Raw genomic sequence first — 23289 nt, 5'->3', positions numbered from 1 at the left:
TGTTCTTGAGGTCTCAGTAGTCCTCATTGTCCACTATGTTCAGTGAGACCTGTTTTAACCCAGGCTTTTTCAGACCCAGGCCAGCTGGCCTTGGTGAGATCCCGATAGAACATCCCCATTGTCTCAGTGTGTGGGTGCACCCCTCGCGGTCCTGAGTTCCTTGCTCGTGCTCGCTCTCCTTCTGCTCCTGATTTGGACCTTGAGATTTCAGTCTGGTGCTCCAATGTGGGTCTCTGTCTCCTTTCATCGCCTGATGATTATTTAAAGACAGCTCATTGCCACTGGAAGACACAAGCACTGTCTACGGGCTCTTTTTTTTTCCTTCACTTACGTTGAGCTCTGATTTGTTTTCATGTATTCTTTGTCCTTCTGTACTAAGTCCAACATCTTAGAACTGCATAGAGTACTCGGCAGATGGAGTGGGTACATTTACTTGCTCTCTATGTTCTTGCTGATGAAAATACCCAAGCCTTAGGAACGGGAGACAGTTTACTTTATTTTTAGCTGCTGCATCCATAGCTTCTTTCTTGTCCAGTTGAATTAATGGCCTGGAATGTGAGTTCAGTTTGAAGGTGTTTTCCTAATCCCTATTAATCTGCCCATAAACTCAACTGATGGATGTGGCGAGCTTGGTGCTGTAATCCTGAGGGGTCAGCGCGCAAAGTCTGCTCCATGCGGAGAGGTTTGAGTTTCCGTTTAAGGGGTGTTAAACAGACTGCAGCAGGCATGCTTCTTTCATAAGCTCTCATTTGTTCTGCAATCGGCAGATAAGTGAAGGGCTGCGCGTGCCAGCTGCCAGCATTACAGCAGCCTCTTCTCTTTTGTTTCCCAGAAAGATCTTTTGTGTAAGTGGCAAGGGCTTTTTCAGGAGGGGGATCCAAAATGAGCGGCTGCTTAGCCCGGCTGGCAGGGAAGCCTCTGGCGTAGGTACTGAAGTGGCCTTCTCTAAATTGGGCAGGGTAGAGAAATAGAGAGAGGGATTGGGTAGCTGATGCCAAAGTGTGGAGAGGACATTCATTTTTTTTTTCCCTCTTGGAAGCACAGGATTTTGCCTTATGGGCTGGAACGAACCTGCTGTAGCAGTTCTAGGAGCAGGAAGCAAAACTGATGCGGGGCAGCCATGAAGCCCTGGCAGCTGTTTGTGCCTTGCTTGTGAGTCAGTGGATGGAAACCCACCAGCACTTCCCAGCAACAGAGGCCAGGCTCCCCTAGGGAGATGTGAAAACTAGGAAGAGACTTGGGAGGGAGGGAGGAGCGGGGCATGAAGAGTTTAGCTCACAGAAGATGCCCTAGGGAGGAGGGAAGGTGACCCTGTGGGGAAAACTCCCTCAGCGGGGAAAGCAGCGCTTGCTGCATCTGGGGATGTACAAACCCAGAGACGGCTGATGCGGAGAAACTGACTGGGGACAAGCAATAAGACACCGACTTGATCAAAGCTTGATAGTAACCTTGTCTGGACAGACAAAGCTTACATAATGTGGCCGGCGTTTTATGTCGGTACCAGTTATTAATGTAGTCTCAGATGTTTTCAGCTTCCTGATTTCATCTCAAATAAAAGTAGGACACACGCTCGAGGAAACGCCGTGAGAGAGAGTCTGCCTTATATAGGGCAGTCTCAGAGGTGGCCAGGCAAGTGCGGCTTCAAGGAGAGTAGAGCGGACTTATTATCAACCTCCCTCACAGTCACCTCATCCTTTCCTCCGCTTATCAGCTGGGCTGGCGAAGCTAGCCCGGACCAAAGCCAATCCCAAGGTTTAGATGAAGAGTCTGCACTAGGCCCCTCTCTTGCTTCTTTCCGTTCAGTTAAGTGTTTGTTGTTGTGCTTTTTCTGCTGCGACCTACAATGACTCACAAAACCAATTCTCTATACGTCAGGGGCTGTGTTTGGCTTTATGGACCCAAAGATGGGCACGCATGCGTGCATGCGGAAGTCTCCGTGCCGTCCACAGCTCACGCATGCGTGCATGCTGAAATCTCCATGCCGTCCACAGCTGAGCGAAAGAAACAACAAACCAATCACACAAATTCACGAATAATCACAAATCTCCGTAAGTACAGAAAGGGAAGGTACAGGATACCTTGTGAGTGTATGGCAGGTGGAAGGTTATCCGACTTGAGTTTAGGGAATGCCTCTCAGAGGAAGCAGCGTTTGATCTGAGGTTGAAGGGTGGAGAGGAGTAGTTAGAGGAAGGGCTGGCTAAACTTCTTCTTGTGTCTCATGGGGCTTGGGTGTTTGAGGAATTTGCAGATGAGACACAAAGCCGGGAAGGAAACCAACTTGACGTGAATCTGGAGGGATAGTGAGGGTCTGTTTCTGTGGGGCCCTGTTAAGGATTTGTTTGGTCTTTAGTCTAATTGGAGCTCTCCTCAACAATAGGAAACCTTTCATGTCTTCTAAGAAGTAAGAAATGGGCAGTGGCAGGAGTGGGGAGGATGTCACCTGATCAGGTAGGCAATTTTTATAAACTTTCTTAGGATGGGGAATGTTCTGCCATGCCCCTCCCCCTTACATATATCACCTGTACCACAAAGGGAAATTCCACATTCTGCCTGTGAGTTGCAGAGTGGGAGGGGCTTGGAAAGGTGTTGGGGGAGGTGATGACGGCCTGGAGAAGAGTGACAGCAGCGGAGACAGGAGTGAGCAATTTAACAGATATCCAGATGATAAAATCAGCAGGACTTAGCCAAGGTTGATGGAGACTTCCAGAATGATTTCCATGTTCTTGGCAGGAGGAACAGACTTTTCTAGGTGTGTGAAGTTGTGAGTTGTTATCAGACATGTCAAATGATAGGAGACTCTTTAGGAAGGACTCTTTAGGATAGGAGACTGAAATGAATTCTCAGCACTGATGAGATTTGCTATTCTTGCCCTTTGGTTGACATGTGTTCGTTGTGTGTATCACCAGCTTTCTTAAAGACATTTCCCTACAAGTGTGTATATTTTTAGAATTTTTCCTCTTTCATTCCACTCTTAGCTTGTCTTCTACTTAAACATCATGCATCTGCACATGGTTTTATGTGTCTATGTCAAGTCCAGGACCCAGATGAAAAAATACTTTCTTGACTGAATTTTTTTTTTCAGGTCCTGCTAATTTCCTCCTCCAAATCTTCAGTCTCTAGTCTAATCTTATGGTTAATATATCATATCAAATCACATCATATAAATCAATCTATATTATCTATCTACCTAATATCTCTATCTATCTATCTATCTATCTATCTATCTATCTATCTGTCTATCTATCTACCTACTTACCTACCTACCTACCTATCTATCTGAGCCTGGGGATATGTGGACTTATATTTCAAGGATATCATTGACATGGATAATTTGCATATATAAAGCTTGGTTTATATCCTGTGAAGTGAAAGGCTCATTTGTGACAAACTGTGTTAACCCTGATAGGCAGCTTCCTGCCTCGCTCTGAAGTAATGGCACCTTAGGAGAAGAATAAGTGGTTTCAAAGATGTTTGGAGGTATGGGGGCTGCTTTACCATCCTTATTCCTACTGTATGCAACTATGTCACTTTGTACCACACAAAGAAATTCCATGAGAGATGCAAGGTCTGCCCAGGGCGTCTTCAAATCAGATAGCAGTATAGGCCCCAAAGGGCCCTTCTTGAAATTCTTTTCCTTATCTTCTCCCAGCGCTGCACTGTGAGACTATATACTTCAGTTATTCCATCCATTCTGTCTTCATTTTGTCAGTGACAGTACTAATTGTTTCAAGTCATCACAGACAGTGTATAGGCCATCTAGTTGAAACTATTCAACCACCAGCAGTTCTTCCTCAGTAGAAGCCAGATAGATACCCTGTGTTTATAGAACTTTCTGTAAGGTCTACTGCTTGCCTCTGGACAAGAAGTTAAATCACCTAAGAATAATAATGTCCCCCACCGTGTTTGGTCTGACATTTGTTTATGTAAGATGTTTTACAAATGTCAGACGATCTTGAACTCTGGTTGGCTTCTGCTTAGTCTGAACCAAAAGCACACTCTCCTTAGCTAATCCCTAGGCTTTGAAGATGCTATATTATGAACGTTCAAAGGACACAAGAAGGATAGATGTGGTATGATTTTTTTACTATGTTCTACTTGGAAGATTGGATTTGGTTAATAAAAAACACTTTTGAATACAAGGCAAACATGAGTACAATGCTGTCTACTATTCCCTGCCAACTCCTATTGTGTTCTCCACATCCCTTTCCCAAAGTTATGTCCTTTTTTCTGTGTATTCATCTTATACCTATCTTTGTATCTATCATTTACCTACCTACATACATATGTATGATCTATCTATCTATCTATCTATCTATCTATCTATCTATTTATCTCTCCATCTTCTACTGAGTCCAGTTAATGGTGCCATATGCACATAGGATATGGCTGACCACTGGGACGTAGACATCCTACCAGAGGTCCATCTCTAAAGAAAACTGGTTCTCCCTTCTTGCTTGCAGCACATCACCTGGGATTGGAGCCTGGTGAACCAGTATTCTATCCGTACTGAAATATTCATTAGTCTGAACTTGTTCAGGTGACCGTAGTTGTTAAGAGTTCATGGGGGCAACATGGTGCAACATCTCTGTCATGTCCAGAAGACATTGTTTATCAGTGGGTCTCTCTGACCTCTGGCTCTTACAATCTTCTTCCACAGTGTCCCTGAGTCTTGAGTGTAGCAGTTGTATTTATTACAAATGTCCTATTTGGGGGTGGACACTCCACCGTCATGTTTTTCTTCTATACATTGACTAGCTATGGTTCTTTGTAACAACTTCTGTTCACTGCAAAAAAGACATTTCTTTAGTTTGGCAAGGTGGTGCATGCCTTTACCCCAGGACTCTGGAGACAGAGGCAGGTGGATCTCTATAAGTTCAGGGCTAGTTCAGTCTACATAGCAGGTTCAAGTTTAAAGCCAGCCTGGTCTATATAGGGAAATCTTGTTTAAAGAAAATAAGAAAAGGAAAGGGAAGAAAAGAAAAGGGAAAAAAGAAACATCTGTGAAACACTAATTCATGATTATCAGAATAAGTATTGAGGTATTGGGATACTACAAAATGGCAGCAGTAACTGATTCTTCTCTAGGGACCATGAACTCTCCTCAGCCGTGTGTTCTTGTCTAGGTTAGCAGTACAAGGCATAAGTTTCTGCCTATTTAGCAGACCTTAAGTCCAATCAGACACAATTGATTACTCCAACATCTTAGTGCGGCTATTGCACTATTGGCTGTATCTAGCCTGGCCAATTGCTATTGTAGTTTGCACTATTTATAGCAAAGTTGGTCTGTGATGACTCTTCTCCCCTTCCAGTTTGCATAGCACCTGCTAATACCAGGAGAGTTAGGATTTGCTGATTCCGTTTATGAAATACAGCATCCAGGCCAATATTTTATTAATATCATTTTTTTCTTCTTCTTAAGAATTCCTTATGACCACAGCCAATCTTTTTCTGTGCAGAAGGTCTCTTAAATGTTCATGTCACTAGTGAAATTTAATGTTAAAATGATTTCTGGCCACAATGGCTGCCTTCGATTCAATCATAAAATCCCATTCTTGCCAAATTTGGTTTAACCTTTATGTATTGCTAGTACTAGAAAAAAATCTATGTAAATGTATTGCTGTTCTCATTCTTATGAATGGTGAAACCACTAAATTTAAATTTAAGTAATGATAACATATTTTTTTATTTTCATGGTTTCTCAAGTGTTAGGTTATAAGATTTTTGTTTTCGAATCTTGGTTTTGGAGAGTAGGAGGTCAGCAGAAAAATAGGCAATAAACGATTCCAACATGATCACCAAATGACTTATGAAAGATTTATTTTATTTTTGTTGTTTTAATTGTGTTTAGATGTATTTATTTTATTTTATGTGTGTGAATGTTTTGTTTGCATGTGTACCACATGTGTGCTTGGGTCTGATGGACGTCAGAAGAGGGCCTCAGAGTTCCTGAAACTGGAGTTTCTGATAGTTAGAGTTACCATGTGGGTTCTGGGAGCCAAACCCAGGTCCTCAGCAAGAGCAAGTGTTCTTAATCACTCAGTTATCTTTCCATCCCTGAAGATTACTTTAATCATTTTTTTCTTATTAATGTTAGAAAATGATATTATTTTGGGAATTTTTATGTGATACTATAGTGGTATATTATTTGTGTTTTAATATAAAGATCAGAGGGCAAAGCAGCCATACAGGCCAGGAAGTGGAGGCTTTTAATCCCAGGACTGGAGAAACAGAGGCAGACAGATCTGTGTGAGTTCAAGGCCACCCTGGGCTACACAAGGTTAAATCTGTCAAAATGAGAAACAGAGCTCACCCAAGGTGATCCTAGCACTTGGGATCACAGCCTTTAATCCCAGCACTAGGGAGGTGGAGACAGGAATGAAATGACTGGGAAGAGAGAGGAATATAAAGGGAAGAGACAGAAATTCAGTAGACTGTGGAGTCTGAGGTTGATGGGGAGCGTTGCAGGATCGCCCCTTTGAGTGTTGTTAGAGCTAAGATATCTCTAGAGGCTGGCTGCTCTGCTTTTCTGATCTACAACTTGAACCCCAATATTTGTCTTTGGGTTTTTATTATATGTGTTACATGATACTAGCCATTTAGTTTTATTTTTATCGTTTTAATTCTTTTGTGATATTTGCTTGTGACATGTGTGTGTGTGTGTGTGTGTGTGTGTGTGTGTGTGAATAGTAGTGCATGCATGGAGGTCAGTAGAAAATATCTGGGGTCATTTTTTTTCTCCTTTCACCACGTGGGTCCTGGATATCAATCCCATGTCCTCAGGCTTAGTGGCAGGAGCCCTAATCCATGGAGCTACCTTGGCCATCTTGCTATTCAGTTTTAGACAAATAGGAAATTTGCGTATAGTTTCACGATCCTCCTCAGACTTATTTTTGCAAGCAGAGGAGGTTCCTGGAATCAGCTTTTCCGCTTTTTAGTCTGATTTACAAAAAGCTTTTCCAGTGCTTTCTCAAATCCTCCTTGGTGGCCGACCCTCACGTGGCTCATGACATGTGACCGAGCAAGGGCCGATGAAGAGGCGGATGTGAAAGTTCTCTTTTTTCTCGCAGCCCAAACTCCAGGTTCTCTTGATGCAAATGTGATGCACATGATTAGAGTGATATCATTTTATTAAAACGCCTCTTATAATCTGCCTCTAAAAGGCCTTCTGTTTCCATTACAGCTAGGTTATGGATGCTAAATAGTTCAGCAAATTGGGTTGTTGAAGCACAGCTGCCATGCATTATTCATTAAGCATCTCTTTCACAAATCATAGCTGTCTGTTACCTAAGCCTGCAATCCCAGCAGCACCACTTCCTGGGGAGTTGGCTTCTTTTGTGAGCCAAGAAATGGAGTCACAGGCACAACCGTCAGGCGACACTTGGTTACACTGTTGTCTTTGAAATGTAGAGCATGATGGGGAAAGGGTTTAATTAATGTTCTCCAGTAATATGTCTGTTTATAAAGAAATAATGTACTATAAAATTAAGCTACGTATAGTGAATGTACCTCCTAATGGCAAAGCTGGCATTTTAAGTGATCCGTAAATCACTTAAATATTAAGACTTTCTTGAACAAGGGTAATAAAGGGAGACATTTGGAAATGGTTGGTACCGGTACATACAATTATCTACTAAATAAAACATTTTTATTGTGATCATCGTGTTAATCACATTGTAGGGCAGTCTGATCAGGAAATGTGAGAAATTACATATAAATTTCTTTTTAACTCTCCGATATGATTAACATCTATATTAGTGTGAAAACTCCAAATACTCAAAGCAGCACATACCTCTCTTCAGAGGACAGTGTATTTTTCTGAGCTTAGACTATAAAACTGCTAAGGTTGCATCTTCCCCTGGCCAAGGTCTTCCTTTTTGAGGTCATGACATTTAAAACCAGAGTTTTTCCCAGTTTCCCACTATGGGGTTACTTGCCAGCTCCTGGGGCGGAAATCTCTAGCTTCAGTGCTTTCTTGCACCTTTCAAGATGACAGGGGGATTTTCCATTTGGGACATCTTCAACCACAATGAATCTTGCATGGTCATTCTGGCCTTCCTCTTTAGCAGGTGATGTTCATTATATAGAAGAAAGAAGTCTGGGGCTGAACAGCAAGCTGTAATGCTGTCTAGTTCCCCCAAACTAAAGTTTTCTCCATGCCCAGCTTTCCTTGGATCTTGGAGGTCACCCCCAAGCAAACACAATGGACCACGAGCTGTACTGTTTCCCTCCAAGAGTGGCAGCATCTTAGTTGAGCTCTTGCTTTTAGGCACTCTGATTTAACCATCAGTACTTTCTTCTTTAAGTGTTTTAAGTAGCATCTCCGAAACCATCATGTGCGTTCCCCACCTCTGACAGTTAGAAGAGAAAATAACAGACACTAAATGATGAGCCAGTTGTTATTAAAGGCAAACAAATAAGAACTTGAACTCTTCAGACTTTGTGTATTCTGTATGATTAAAAGTGTTCTGCAAAGTGGGAATCATTTGTATGGGAAGTGATACGCTAATGGCAATACACCCACAATGCTACTGAAAGCATCCATTTGTATTTAATCTTTTACTAGGCTAATATTATAAGACAGATTGTCTGTGGAGGGTTTTGTAGAACATTCCAAGATGTTGTGCTTAATGGGTTGTGGTATCTGAATCCCAGATCTCTACTGATGAAAATTTGTCAGGTTGGGAAGCAAGATGAAGGCTTAATGAACAAAATCTAATCTAAGGGATGGAAGTGCTGTTCCTCTTAAATACAGAGAAATTAATGAGCTGAAAAAGGCACAAACAGTTTCTCCAGCAACACTGAGTGATTTCCATAAAGGAGACGGCCAGGGCTGGTTGAATGGGATATGCTTCGGTGTGCTGAGCCCTGGCTGGGCCTGGCTTGCAGAACTGGGGAATGTCTTGTCATTCCCATACTGGATCTGTTGTTTCTGTTCACACTGCTGTTGCAACCCTACAGTGAAGGGCTTTCCCGTGCCTTAAAAGTAATTGATGTTTGTGTATCTAATTGGATAGGACATGTGCAGCCAGTGAAGCTCTTACTATGACCTTGAGGACATATCTGCTGCTAAGAGATGAAGACTCAGATTTTAATCAATATAAAAAGTCTACAGTTGATTTTCTGTTCTAAATTCTGATAGAGTTTTTTTTTCTTCTAGTTTAAGCTAAAGTCTCTAAGATGTCATATTAGAATTTAGTTATGAGCTAAAGGCAGTTGCCAGGAGCAACCAGCCAGAGGCAGTTAATGAATTAACCCCTGTCATTGCGTCTAGACTAAGCCACTGAGTCTAGGTATATCCGTTATTTGTCAGGTTGTTGTGACAGAAATACCTGACAAAAGCAGTGGAAAGAGGTTATGCTTTGTTTTGCTTCCTTGATGATGGAGAAGTCACAGTGGCAGGAAGTTGGCAACTGGTCACATCACATCTGCTGCTGGAAACAGAAAGAGATGGATACTCTTTGGCTCCCCTACTTCCTCTTCCAACCCTTTGAGATAGAATCTTGCTAGAGAGCTCTGGATGGCCTGGAACTCACTATGTAGACCAGGATGGTCTTGAACTAACAGAGATCTGACTACCTCTGGTGGTGCCTCTGGAGGTTCCTTTATTGAACAGGATTGTTTTGACTATCCTGGGTTTTTTGTTTTTCCATACAAAGTTGAGTATTATTCTTCTGAGGCCTATGAAGAATTGTGATGGGATTTTGATGGGCATTGCATTGAATATGTATATTGCTTTTGGTAAGATTGCCATTTTTACTATGTTGATCCTGTCTATCCAAGACATGGGAGATCTTTCCATTTTCTGATATCTTCTTTAATTTTTTTTAAGGCTTAAAGTTCTTGTCATACAGATTCCTCACTTTTCTGGTTAGAGTTACCCCAAGATATTTTATGTTATTTGTGGCTATTGTGAAGGGTGATGTTTCCCTGATTTTTTTCATCCCATTTATCATCTGTGTATAGGAGGGCTACTGATTTTTTTGAGTTAATCTTGTATCTCACCACATTGCTGAAGGTGTTTATCAGCTGCAGGAGTTCTCTGGTAGAACTTTTGGGGTCACTTATATATACTATCATATCATCTTCAAATAGTGAAAGTTTGACTTCTTCCTTTACAATTTGTATTCCCTTGATTTTCTTTTGTTGTTTTATTTTTCTAGCTAAAACTTTGAGTACTATATATAGAGAGTGGACAGCCTTGTCTTGTTCCTGATTTTAGTGGAACCAGTTTGAATTTCTCTCCATTAAGTTAGATATTTGCTCTCAGCTTGCTGTATATTGCCTTTATTATGTTTAGATATGTTCTTTGTATTCCTGATCTGTTCAAGACCTTCATAATCAAAGACTGTTAGATATTGTCAAAGGCTTTTTCAGCATCTTATGAGATAGCCATGTGATTTTTTTCCTTCAGTTTGTTTATGTGGTAGATTACATTTGACAGATATTCATATGTTGACCATCCCTGCATCTTTGGGATGAAGCCTACTTAATTATGCCGAATGATTATTTTGATGTGTTCTTGAATTTGGTTGTCAGTATTTTATTGAGTATTTTTGCATCAATGTTTATGAGGGAGATTTGTCTTAATTCTCTTTCTTTGTTGTGTCTTTGTATGGTTTGGGTATTAGGATGACTGACAACTCATAAAAAGATTTTGGCAATGTTTCTTCCTTTTTTATTGTGTGGAACAATTTGAGGAGTAGGGGTATTAACTCTTCTTTGAGTATATGTAGTCTTAATGAACTTTTCTTATCTGAGCTTACAATATTCCCTAAGAGAGCCAAAGACCACCTAAAAAGACCCTGAATACCACACATGAGAATTCTTCTTTTGAATTTTTGGCCAGGACTATTTGAGAGACTTTCCAAATATACGGACTGTTTCTATTTCTGTGGTTGCCCTATAGAAGTGTGAGGTAAGTTCTCTCTGCAGATACACTATGAAACAGGGCCCAGAGACCCCTGAAATAGAACTGATGAGAAAGTCCCCTCCCTGAGAACTAGCTTTCAGGGTACCAGAAGGGATCGTGTAAGCATCTAAAGTAGGGAGACAACTGACAGTCCTCCTGAGCTATGATGTATGTGTGATAACTCCAAGGGTGCAATAATGGCGTGTATAACTTGTTCATAACATATAGCTCTCTAATAGCTGTTGAAGGGAGAATGGGCTCTTTGTTCCGTCCTGCCCTGCTAGCTTAGCCCCCGAAATAACCACACAAAAATTGTATTAATTAAATTACTGCCTGGCCCATTATCTCTAGCCTCTTTTTGGCTAACTCTCACATCTTGATTTAACCCATCTCCGTTAATGTGTATCGCCACTTGACTGTGGCTTACCGGCATGAGTCTAACCAGTGTCTGTCTTGGGCAGGAGAATCACGGTATCTGCCACACTTCCCTTCTTTCCAGCATTCTGTCTGTCTCCTCCACTCACCTAAGGGCTGACCTGTCAAAAGGCCAAGACAGTCTCTTTATTCAACCAATGAAAGCAACAAACAAACAGAAGAACCTCCTGCCCCAAATTGCATTTAAGTTCTTTTGAGCAAGAGGGAAATTATGCCTGAGACTGGAAAACTAGGGAGTTATCAGGGTTAGTGAAATCACGGGTCTTGGCGAAGACCTCAAATCCACTACTTTAGTAAACTACCATAATCTCTAACTACATTATATATTTTTGTCCTTATACTCACAGATAAGTATAGTCTTTACCACTCATCTAGGAAACATTGCTTAGCAACAGACAGAGTCCACTACAGAAAAGCACAAACAATAAAAATGCACAGTTGTGGGTCCCATTCCCAATGGAGACACCTAGAAAACACCTTCTGTACCTATGATTCAGGGCACATCGTAGAGGAAGGAGTAGAAAGACTGTAAGAGCCAGAGGACTAAGGGAGTTTGCTGTGGGAGTCTCTCCTAGTAAGACCACAAGGTAGATCAGTAAAGTCTTACCAACATGACTGCTTAAACATGAGCTAAACAGGAACAACAATGACAAATATGCCAGAGTGGATGGGGGAAAGCAAAAGAGACCTGAATCCTACCCAATGAACTACACAAAACTAAGGGATGCCGAGACTGGAGAAATAGTCTTCCCTATGGAAGGGCAAGCCAATTGGTTATTCAATACCAAGGGGCTAGTTCTGAAAATGTACCTACAAGTAATATTATAAAGGTTGAGAAAGATGTGTGTATGTGTGTATGTGTATGTGTATGTGTGTGTGTAAAGACAATTAATGAAAAAAGAGGCCATGTATTTGAACGCAAACAAGGAGTGTTATATGGGAGAGTTTGGAGAAGGAAATAAGATGGGAGAAATGTTGTAATAATATTAATAATCTCAAAATAAAAGGAATAATGTTTTCAAAGATGTAGTTTTGCTAAATCCATTAAAAATGTTGAAGTGGTACTGTGAAAGAGGAGCTGGGCCCCAGAGACTTCTCACTGCTCCTATAGGGCATGACATGGGATGCTTGCCTGAAGCCTTGAAGGTCCTGGCCTTTCACTGCTCCATTCTTCAAGGGTTTCAGTTTGTAGCCTGCCACATTACCCTACCCGAGGCAAGACTGTTCTGGCCTCAAAAGCGATGACACCTGACACTGAGTCATCCTATTATGAATGGCAATGCTTTCTGTCGTCCATTTTCAGAAGAGATTTTATCTGTGCTGGAGAGGAATTGACAAGCAAGTGTTCTCCATAAGCAGCTTATCTGGAAGCTCTTCAGCTGTCCCGAGTAGGACCCATGCGCCCCTATTTCACTTTTAGATTATGAGACTAGCTAATAAGTTTTATAGGTCGCTCGCACTGGCCAGAGCTGGGAGCAATTTGACAGTTTAGTTAGGAGAGTCTTTTCATCCAAGACTCATCACAAGCTGTTTGCTTTGACCATGACCGTGGCGGTGCTGAGAGAGGCACACCTGTGTTTAGCTTTCCGTCCAGGTCATTAGAAGTTTCTCCATATTTGATGCAAGGCCTTCTTGCAATTTTGACCTGTCTTGCTGCTTTCCATAAAGCAGATCCTTCAAATCTTCTGCCGCTTTATTCTTGTTCTTAGAAGTTGTAGTTGTGGCAGAATGAAAGATGACTAACCAGTGAGCTGTGGCCATCACTGATTTTCTACTTTCAGAGCCGTTAATCACTGAGTTTTGTTTTCAGGTCAGCCATTCAATGTGGCATCTATTTGGCAACATTAGAAGTAGATTTTGTATACATCAGTGCCACGATGAACAAAGTGGCGTTAGATTAATTCAGTTCCAAGACAAAGCGATCCAAGCGAGAGACCTAGAAATATGTGAGACCGTCTTTTTTCATAAATAGAGAAAATTCACTTTATAAAGGTATAAAGTATAATATTATAAACACATTAACAAATGTGGCCATACATATTTAATTCTAGCATTCTTAAGCCTTTGCAGAAGAATCACAAGTTTGAGGCTAGCCTTGGCTGCATAGCAAAATGCTCTTTCAGAAAGCAAAACCAGCCAACCAACCAACCAACCAACCAACCAACCAACCAACGAACCAGTCAATAATGGGATTAAAAAAAAATCAAATCAATGACTACACCAAACAACCCCTAATTTATAGGTACTTATTGTCGAATATTCTGACTTTATGTAATAGTGTCTCTCATAACTTTGTTTTGAAGTACAGCAGGTTTATTTACAACTGGGTCACCCAAACATGAGAGTTATGATATTAAAAAGCCTGCAATATCACTAGTGATTTGAATTTTTCATCTTTGTAGTCTGATGGACTCACTCTCATTTGCTCACTCTGAATGCAAACATATTTATGTTTTACATGACTGTAAAAGACAGAATTTAGAGATAAGCAACTGACTAATGCCTAACAGCTGGCGAGAGGATCTTGCTGTTTGTGGGTGTATGTTCAGGGTGGGTGGCAATTATGAAATCCCTGGGTTTCATAAAATAAGATGGAGATTTTATTTGAGTTCTGACTATACAGAGAAGACGGCACTGTGGTGTCTAGTTGGTCTGGGTCACTAGATGATCACAAGTTCTTGCAAAGCTAGTCACATGAGTTCTTGCTGATTTGTCTTCTTCAGGTAGCCCATGTAGATGGTGGGCAGTGAGCAGTAGCTGGGTGACTCTTTCGCCATTGTCTTATTATCACTAAAACTCCACAAAGGAGTGATGGAGATGATCCACTCGCACTCTCATAACAAAAAAAACTTTGAGGACATGTGTGTATGTATTAATGGGCTTCCATAGTATTGATGAGATTTGGGAAAAAGCCTGTGATGTCCAGGTAAAACCTAAATTTAGAAAAGTCATTTGGAGAGGGCAGAACAGTATTCAAGTGGCAGGCCTGTTCAAGATCTAGAAGCAGCTGGGTCTTCTTGGAGACTCAGCTAGACCCCCATTTTTCTTGGGCTGTTTCCAGAATCATTTTTCAAGGTATCTAGGCATCATACTCATTTGTACCTCGAGTGACAGGTCCACCAACTTTGGTCTCATCTGTATCCCTTGAAATGGTTCTGTAATTTGGTACAAGGTTCTCTTAGCTACTGTCTCAAAGCAGCCCTGTTGACTCAGAGACTCAGAGGGAGATGCCTGTCCATGTCCTTGTCCACCCATGCCTCACAGCAGATGATGAAATAGCATTGTATTTCCACCCCAGCTCTTCTCAGCTGCAGTCTGGGAGCAGAAGTGTCCCCCATAGACCTGGAGGAAGATACAGCCATTCATGTCTTCTAATGTAGGCCTGTAGACCCTGGTTTCAGTTTTGGATGCTGAAACAATATTTGTGTAATGCTAGCCTTCTCAAATGAGTTTGGAAGTATTTCTTTATGTTCATTTTTTTATTGGAATAGCTAAAAAAGGACTGGTGTTAAATCTTTAAATATTTTGTTGACGGCATCAAGAGAGCTAACAGATTCCGGGCTTGTTTTCATAGAGAGGCTTCTTATTACCGATTCAACACTCTTATTCATGATTGTTCTTTTCAGATTGTCTGTGTCTTCATGACTCACTCTTGGCAGGCTGCATGTTTCTTGGAATTTCTCCATTTTTCTAGATTATTCAATTTTGTGAATGTAATTGGCCACAGCAGCCTTTTGTCATCCTTTGTGTTTCTGTGCTATCCATTGTAATGTCTTCACTTTCTTTTATAATTTTCTTGAATTCTGTTCTTTTCCTATAATTTAGATAAAATTTGTTTATATTTCCTAAGAAACTTGGTTTTATGGAATTTATTTTTTTAGTCTTTATGTCAGAATAATTATATTAGAATGAAAGCAAAGTAGTGCATTCAATTGTGAACCAAACTTTGGTGCAACTTATATTGGGAACAGAGAAGTTAAAAATCAAAACTTAACTTCCCATTTGGCTTATATAGAATTAGAATCAAGGAAAAAAACATATCTCTGCTCCCCAGTAATAATTTATTGTTTGAAAATGTTATCTTTTCCTTGCTTTTTAAAAACTTACACAGTTTGGAATGTACAAAAAGCAAAGCGATTACTACATTCAATTTAGGTATCTGTCCCCTCACACATTTTGTGTGTGTGTGTGTGTGTGTGTGTGTGTGTGTGTGTGTGTATTCCCCGGTTGTCTGAAACCTACTCTGCAATTTCTAATGCATAATCCATCATGATGTATGGAGATATTGACTCTGGAGGCTACAGGTCTATTTATGGCACACAAGTGCAACTTTGGATTTTTTTGACTTACAGCTGTGAACTATCCTTCCCCCTTTGCAGTGATTTCATTGTAATCTTTTTCTATGCAAGTGATTTTTAAAGCTTTTACACTAAGAATATCATAAAGCCATATCATAAAGAATATTTTTCTTTATATGTATGACTTATTTCATGTGACATTATATCTTCCAGGATGTTCTATACTGTTGCAGATGCTGTTTGTGTTGCATGTACACACACACACACACACTCCAGAATAATGAGTTATATATATGTGAATGTGGTGTGTGTGTGTGTGTGTGTGTGTGTATCACAGTTTCTTTTTCCACTTATGCAGCCATGGTTTCCACACGTTTCTCATTGTAAATAATGCTTCAGTAGTTATGGAAACAGGGATGTCTTCAAGTGCTCATTTTATGATTATTTCCCAGTGGGTCCTTACCAAGGACTGCAGCGCCACATGGTAGCTCAAACTTTAATTTGTTGATGAATCACCACACTGTTGCTTATAGTGACTCTGCCAATTTACATTTCTGATGGTAGCATACAAAAATTACACTTTTGTATATGGTAACCAACAGCTGTGGTGATGTGTCTCTTTAGTGGCAACTGTTCCGACAGATGTGAGTTGCTGCCTCGCTGTCTTTATGATCCTCTATGCTGTCGAGCAGATTCATATGCACTGGTGTATCCTGTTTGTAAGTGTCTATTGACTGACCAAGATACTGTGCTCTTGAATGGCTTTAGTTCCATACGTATTTGGGCTGTTAACTCTTTATTACATATGACTTGCAACACTTCCTCCAATGCATATTTTTTTGTCTCATTTTGTTATTTATTTTGCTGTGGAAGACTTCCTTTCCCCTGCTCTTCCCTTCACTCTTCTCCCCTTCCTCATTTTCCTCTCCCCCTTTCTTTTTCTTTCTGTCTTTGAGATTTTGGTGTAATTTACAGCATTGACATAGTAGATAATTTTCTTCTAGGCATTTTACAGAGTCATGGCTTAAGTTTAGGTATGTAATCTACTTTGAACTGACTTTTATACCTGGCCTATGTAGCAATTTGAAGGAGAAAGTATCTTGATAGTGTAGAAGGAGCTGCAGGCTGCGTTCCCACCACCTGGCTCCCTGCCGCCTGGCTAGCTTATGCCCTGAAATAACAACTCACAAATTGTATTCATTTAATCACTGCTTGGCCCATTAGTTCTAGCCTTTTAATGGCTAATTCTCACATCTTGCCTAACGCATGTCTGTGTAGCACCAGTCTTACTGGGAAAGATTCAGCATGTCTGACTGGCAGCTTGCTTCATTGCGTCTGCCCTGAAGAGGGGAGGCATGGCATCTGACTCACTTCCTCTTCCTCCCAGCATTCCATTCTGTTTACTCCACCCACCTATGTTCTAACCTATCAGGCCAAACAGTTTCTTTATTAACCAATGACCTTCCTCCATCATAATAGGATCCAACACTTGTGCAATGGGTCCCCAGTTGACAGTGCTGTTATGGAAGGTCCAGGAGACTAGTTCTCAACTGCCCTAATGCTGCGATTGATCCTTTACTACAGGTCCTCAAGTTCTGCTGACCTCCAATCATAAAATTGTTTTTGTTGCTATTTCATAACTGTCATTTTACTGCTGTTATAGACTGTAATGTAAATATCTGCTTTCTGGTGGTTGTGTGTGACCCCTGAGAAAGGGTCATTTGACACCCAAAGGGGTTGTGCCCCATAGGTTGGGAACCGCTGGTCTAGGATGTAAGGTGTTACTACAAGAAGTATTTCTCTAAAAGAGCCCATGGAGCAAGGGATTCAGTAACATATTCTTCGACGAGATCATCTGCCTTGCAGTAAATAACTTCCTATGAACAGTATAATAGTTCCTCAGGGACAGGAAGGTCAAAGGACTGGACAGCAGGCACCTATGAACTGGCACCAGGATCCTTTAATTCAAAGCAGTGATTTTGAAGTAAACTTTTCTGCATCTCATCTGATATTCTGCTCTTGACAGCATTAGCTGAGCCAAAATAGTGACTGACCCCCAGAAGCTGACAAAGGAACAAGTCAGAGAGAGAAAACTAATTTATTCTGACTGCTTGTCAAACATGGCCCTAACTAGCCTCATCTTCTTGCCCTAAAAGGTGTAAGATTCTAACCTTTGCTTCCATAGCATCTGCGATAAATAACAAAATGGGAAAGCACTTCTGTCCGTGAAGGGTGTGCATTAGAGGCACCACTAATAGCTGAGTGTGCTTAAAAAAAAACAGTGATCTTCTGCGATCGGGGCCAGGGGTCAAATATGTTGACCTTCATTTCTCTCCCATTAGAAAATTCTCTTTTTAATTTAAGATTATTTACCAGGGAAAGACTGAATTCTCCAAACTTTTCTGTGTGACACAGAGTTCTTAATGAGCCTCTACTTGAGGCAGATATAGCAGAAATAATGTACTGGTTCACAAGTTTTTTTAAATTTTTTTCACAAAGGCACAGTGATAAATATTTGATGTGGACATAGGACTGGAGACTTAGGAAGTTTTCTGTCACTGTTAGGGGAATTCTAGGGTCAGTATCTTTTTTTAAATCTCCATTTTCTTGTTTTTAATTCCTTCTGAAGTTCACAATTACTGTATTCCAAAGGTTGACTCACTCAGTCATCCAAGTGACTGACTTTGTGACCTTGGGTTGGAGGGCACAGGATGTAATAGAAGCTTAAGTGATCCTGTCTCCCCAAGAAAAAACAAACAACTTAAATAAACAAACACGTGTAGACTGGGTCTACCGCTCTAGATCAGGCGGTGCAGGAGGACATTGCTATTGTTGTCTATAGACACATTCCTGAAATGTGTGAACCCCATCATGACTGGACCCCCAACATGCCTATGGGTTGAATGAATGAAGAGACCAGGATTATTGCATTTATTCTAAGGTAGGTAACTCTGCATAACAGATCCAAAAAATGGAGAGGGCTTGAAGAGGTCTGGACATGCCGGTGAGACTGAGGATGTTTGGGTAGAGAGGGGAGGATTCAGAAGACAGTGAGGGCTCAATATATGCAAGGTGGGTTGGGGAGTTTATAAAATTTTAGTCTATTCTAAGATTTAGACTTAGTAGTCACACCACCCTTGCAAAGCTGGCTTGCTTGAATCTTTTAGCGTCTCTGCTATACTGTTCCTTATGTCTTACCTGCTTTACAGAGATGTTAAGAGAGTTGAAGGAGATAATATACCAGAGAGCACTTTTGAAAAGAAGAACTCTTATGGAGAAAGCCCCTATTTAACTGTTGAAAAATATGTTATGTTCAAGTTAAAATTGTTCAGAAGTGCTTAGTCTCTTTAAAAAGCGATTGCTACTGGCAGTAGCCATTTTGATGGACAGTTATTGCCTCACAGCTGAAGTGAGTAGAATAATCAATTTTCATGGTGTGTTGATGACCTATGGCTGAAAAGAGAGGCTCAGGGGTGAGCGGGTGACTCTTATTTCACATAAAGCTGGCAGCCCAGGGTCCTGGGAACCCATGAGAGATGAGCTTGGGTAACAACAGAAATCCATACCTCTGCCTAATCTGGAAATCCATTTTGATAAAGATAATAAGCAGGGGAAGCAGATCTGTAGAGGAAAATCGCTTCCTGGTGAAGGCATGCCAGGCAGAGGTTTTGTTGGCAAGAGTATTTTGCTGTTCCAGTTTCTTGTTTGAAGGGCTTTGATTTTAAGGGCCTGGGAAGTTACAGGCTGGGACTGGAGCCCTGGCTCATGGTTCATGCTCTGTGGCTCAACCTGTGTCTAAAGCCCCTTCAGTCCGCCATGTCTGTGCTCCTCTGTTGCCCTTGGCAACAGTGTAGAAGCCCAAGGCTGATTCCCTTTTGCAAATAACCACTCTCTGGCTCTCTTGGCCCAGAGGTTTGTTCATTCACGTGTTGGCTGGATTGGGAGGACAGACCAGCTGGACTGTGCACACCCTGAGGATGGCAGTTTCCCTGGTTGGGAAGAAAGTTCCTTGGGATTGGGATGTGTCTAGAAGTAGGGAGCAGGCCTGGGAATGCAAAAACCTTTGATCTCTTGGGGAGAGGCACAACCAGAAAAAAGCCATGGTAGAGAAAGATTTTTTTTTTTACAGTATAAATTTAAAAAAAATGCAAGTTAGGGTAGAAGAGATGGTTCAGTGCTTAGGAGTGATTACTGCTTGTGGTGGTTTGAATGAGAATGTCCCCCACAGGCTCATATACTTAAACAAATTGTCTCCAGTTGGTGGTGATGGTCGGGGAGATTTGGGATGTGTGCCTTGTTGAAGGAAGTAATTTCCTGGAGATGGGCTTTGGAAGTGTAAGCTTTCTCTCTGTTCTCTCTGCTCTGTCCCTGCAGTTCAAGATGTGAGCTCTCAGCCTGAGTCTCCAGCTACTGTGTCTGTGACCGTCCTTGCTGCCATGCCTTCAGCTTCCCTGTCTCATGGACTTCTAACCCTCTGGAGCTATAAGCTCAAGTAAACTCTTTCTTCTATACATTGCCTTGGTCATGCTGTTTTATCACACCTATAGAAAAGTAACTAATACATGGCTCTTCCAGAGGACCTGAGTTCAGTTTCAAGCATCCACATGGGGGTATTTCACAACTATCTGTAACTCTAGTTCAGTGGCATCCAATATCTTCTTCTGGTCCTCTCAGGCAATGGCACACACGTGGCAGATACCCACATGGACATATGCATATGAATAATAATAAAAATAAATCTTAAGAAGAGCAAGTTAATGAAGGTTAAATGCAAAAGGCACTATTCATCCAGTGAGGGACAGAATGACGTCTCTAGAAAACTGTATAAGGAAATAAAGGCAAGCAAAGCAAGCTGTGATGTATCTGGCTGAGAGAAAAACAATACTTCAGGGATCTATCGGGATGTGTGTGATCTGTCAGCCCTCTAGCTCATGGCCTCATCTAGCTTTCTTATGTATCTCCTGCCAGTATTTTGTTCTCCAACCACATTTGTCTCCATGATGTCTTTCAAAGGTCCTGGTCACACATGTATGTCCTCCTGCATGGAGCACTCTCTATAACTGCTCGTGGATGCTTTGCATAGATGCCATCTTCTCTGCCATCTGACTGGATTAAGATTGAATCTTGCACTCCTAATCCTTCCATTCTTCTCACCCCGCTTCCCCAGTCACTCCCAACACCTGTTGTCTTCTATATAACCAAAACTGTGCTCACTGGATTTTCTTGTCTGTTGCTGCTCTTGGGAATGTAAACAGGCACCAGGTATTTGGAGTATCTTCCAAATGAATGAAGCATCTTTAGTTAAGGGATGTAGTAAGCAATGATAAGAATTCCTAAAAACAACTATCAGAGTTTCCTAACAATATCTTGGATTTATAATTTCCATGCTTCCAGATACAGAAGAGTACTACCTAGGTGTTTAAGGAAAGGCTTTTCTTTTTCACCATTTTTTTTTTCTGGTTCCATGGCTCTTACTTGTTGAGCTGGCAGCCGTCACTGTCTCTGAGAGTACAATCATTTCCAAGTAAGTAGCCAAAGAATTTTAGTGAAGGGTCTCGAGATCAATATCTAAGCCACCTGAGGACAGAAACTAGGAATGTGGAGCGTTGACTCTGCACATTCCATCTTTTATCCTTAGAATCATTTTTCTTTTTCATTTTTGCTTTTCTATGCTCTTTCTTTCCTCTTTCTTTCAAATTTTAGAGCAAGGTGCTATGTAAGGACGTCAAGGGCACAGAGGAAATTCTTAGTTGACAGTTCAGTTGAGGGGATTTCTATAGTGGGAAATGTCAACATTATGTAGACAGCTCGCATAGAAGGTAGGCCAAAAGATGCTGTGAACAAAGATCTTTAAAGGTGACTGGTGCAGGGCTTCCCAGGGCAGCCCTGGAGACCGTGGTGAGATTCTGCACACTAGAGATCTAGAAGTGGTGATGGCTTAGAAATTCTTAAATGATTTTAGGTCTCAACACAATCTTTGATTAAACTGAGATATTTTCATCTTGAATGCCTCCATTTTCTACATGTTTTGTATCAATTTTCCATTTCCGTTTCTATATAGTTACATACTTAGATACAAATGTCAGTTTAAACATTTGTAAATATATCAAAGCATAAACTGTACCAATTGTAATAACTATAGCAAGTTCCCTGTCAAGAACAGGACCAAACATTAGTCCTGAACTATCTTATTTACTCCCAGTAACTTTATTCTACAGTTGAACAAACCAATGCACCATAGATGGCAATCATTATTTAACAGATATTTATTGTCCATGCATTCTTCCTATAGCTTCAAATATGTGTCATAAATAAATTTACAATGTAAGATGAGGGAGAGACATATAGGTCAAGATATGTTAGTATAAGTGTGCAATTAGCAAACAGGACAAAATCCCAACAGTGCGGGTCTTGGTGACTGCTGCTTGCAAGTTAATGCCACTTGGTGATGTCCCTTGTGTTCCTTGTCAAGTTGAGATAATGGTGTTCAACCTCCTCATTGTAGAATAGTTAAAAGAAAGGATTAATGTTTAATGAGTTTAGAGGGTTTAGGGCTTATAGAGCTAAAGATATGTTGACTTGGTGTGCTTCCTATGCTGAGGTAGTGGAATTTCCTTGTGCTATTTTGCCAATGACATTGAATTCAGTTTAAGAATAGACCAGATTTTCCATTGTTGTATCTTATTCCCACTGAATTGTGGTTGTGATCAAGGGCTTTTCTGTCATTTCAACTGTATTCTTTGTCCCCTAAAAGTTCTAAGACGTCCACATTTGTTTCTGTTCACATTTCCAAAAGCCTTATAGTCCGATTAATGCTTTGCTTCCTAGATTTTTAGTCCAATCATGGTATCCAATCATGGTTTCCGTTTATCTCCAGGGATGAGAACAATTTAAAAATCTTCTAATAAAATGCACTATAATTTGTTATTATTTATAACCTGGCATCAGTGAGTGTGGTATCCATAGAAAAGTTGACAAGGTATTGAGTTTCTTTCTTTTGTTATTGCTGTTTTAATCAATGAATAACTTTGACTGGCCCACAAAGTGCCCACTGCACTTACCCCAATGTAAATCTTCAGCCGGTAAAAGTCTGGTATCTTAGAGAACCTGAAATAGTGCCTACATCCAATGAGATGAATTGTCTTGTGTTTATTATTGTATATCTTTATTATGTATAGAGTAGCTCACTAAATCACAATGATATTACTCTTTGATGAAATCAAACATTCTTTAATTTTATTTCATTAATTCCGTCAGTTCTGGTTTGACCTACTTAGACAGCGTGGAAATAACCAGAGGTTCCTATGCCCACGAGTTTCACCTAAAACTGTGATATGCTCACCAAGGAACATGTGATAAATTGACAAGATTAAGTATGCCCAATGGGCTTTATCCTGGAGAAACCAAGAGTTTTCCGAGTCACTTTTTAGTCTCTCAAGAACACATCTAGAAAATGCACTATTGGGCACCTTACTGTTTTAGTCACGATTAGATGCCCAATTTGTCATGCATATCGGGTATTCAGAATATTGGGATGAATGACTCACTTAGGTGACTGCTATATAGCATGATGTTGGACATGTGACAGATCTTTAGTTACTAAAAATAGATTCAGAAAGAATCATGGGAAAAGAACTCATTATAATT

Source organism: Alexandromys fortis, unplaced genomic scaffold, assembly GCF_014885135.2.
Source record: "Alexandromys fortis isolate MF-2015 unplaced genomic scaffold, M_Fortis_MF-2015_v1.1 scaffold_82, whole genome shotgun sequence".
Taxonomy (NCBI): Eukaryota; Metazoa; Chordata; class Mammalia; order Rodentia; family Cricetidae; genus Alexandromys; species Alexandromys fortis.
The sequence above is the reverse complement of the archived record's forward strand: the minus strand, read 5'-3'. Positions refer to the sequence as shown.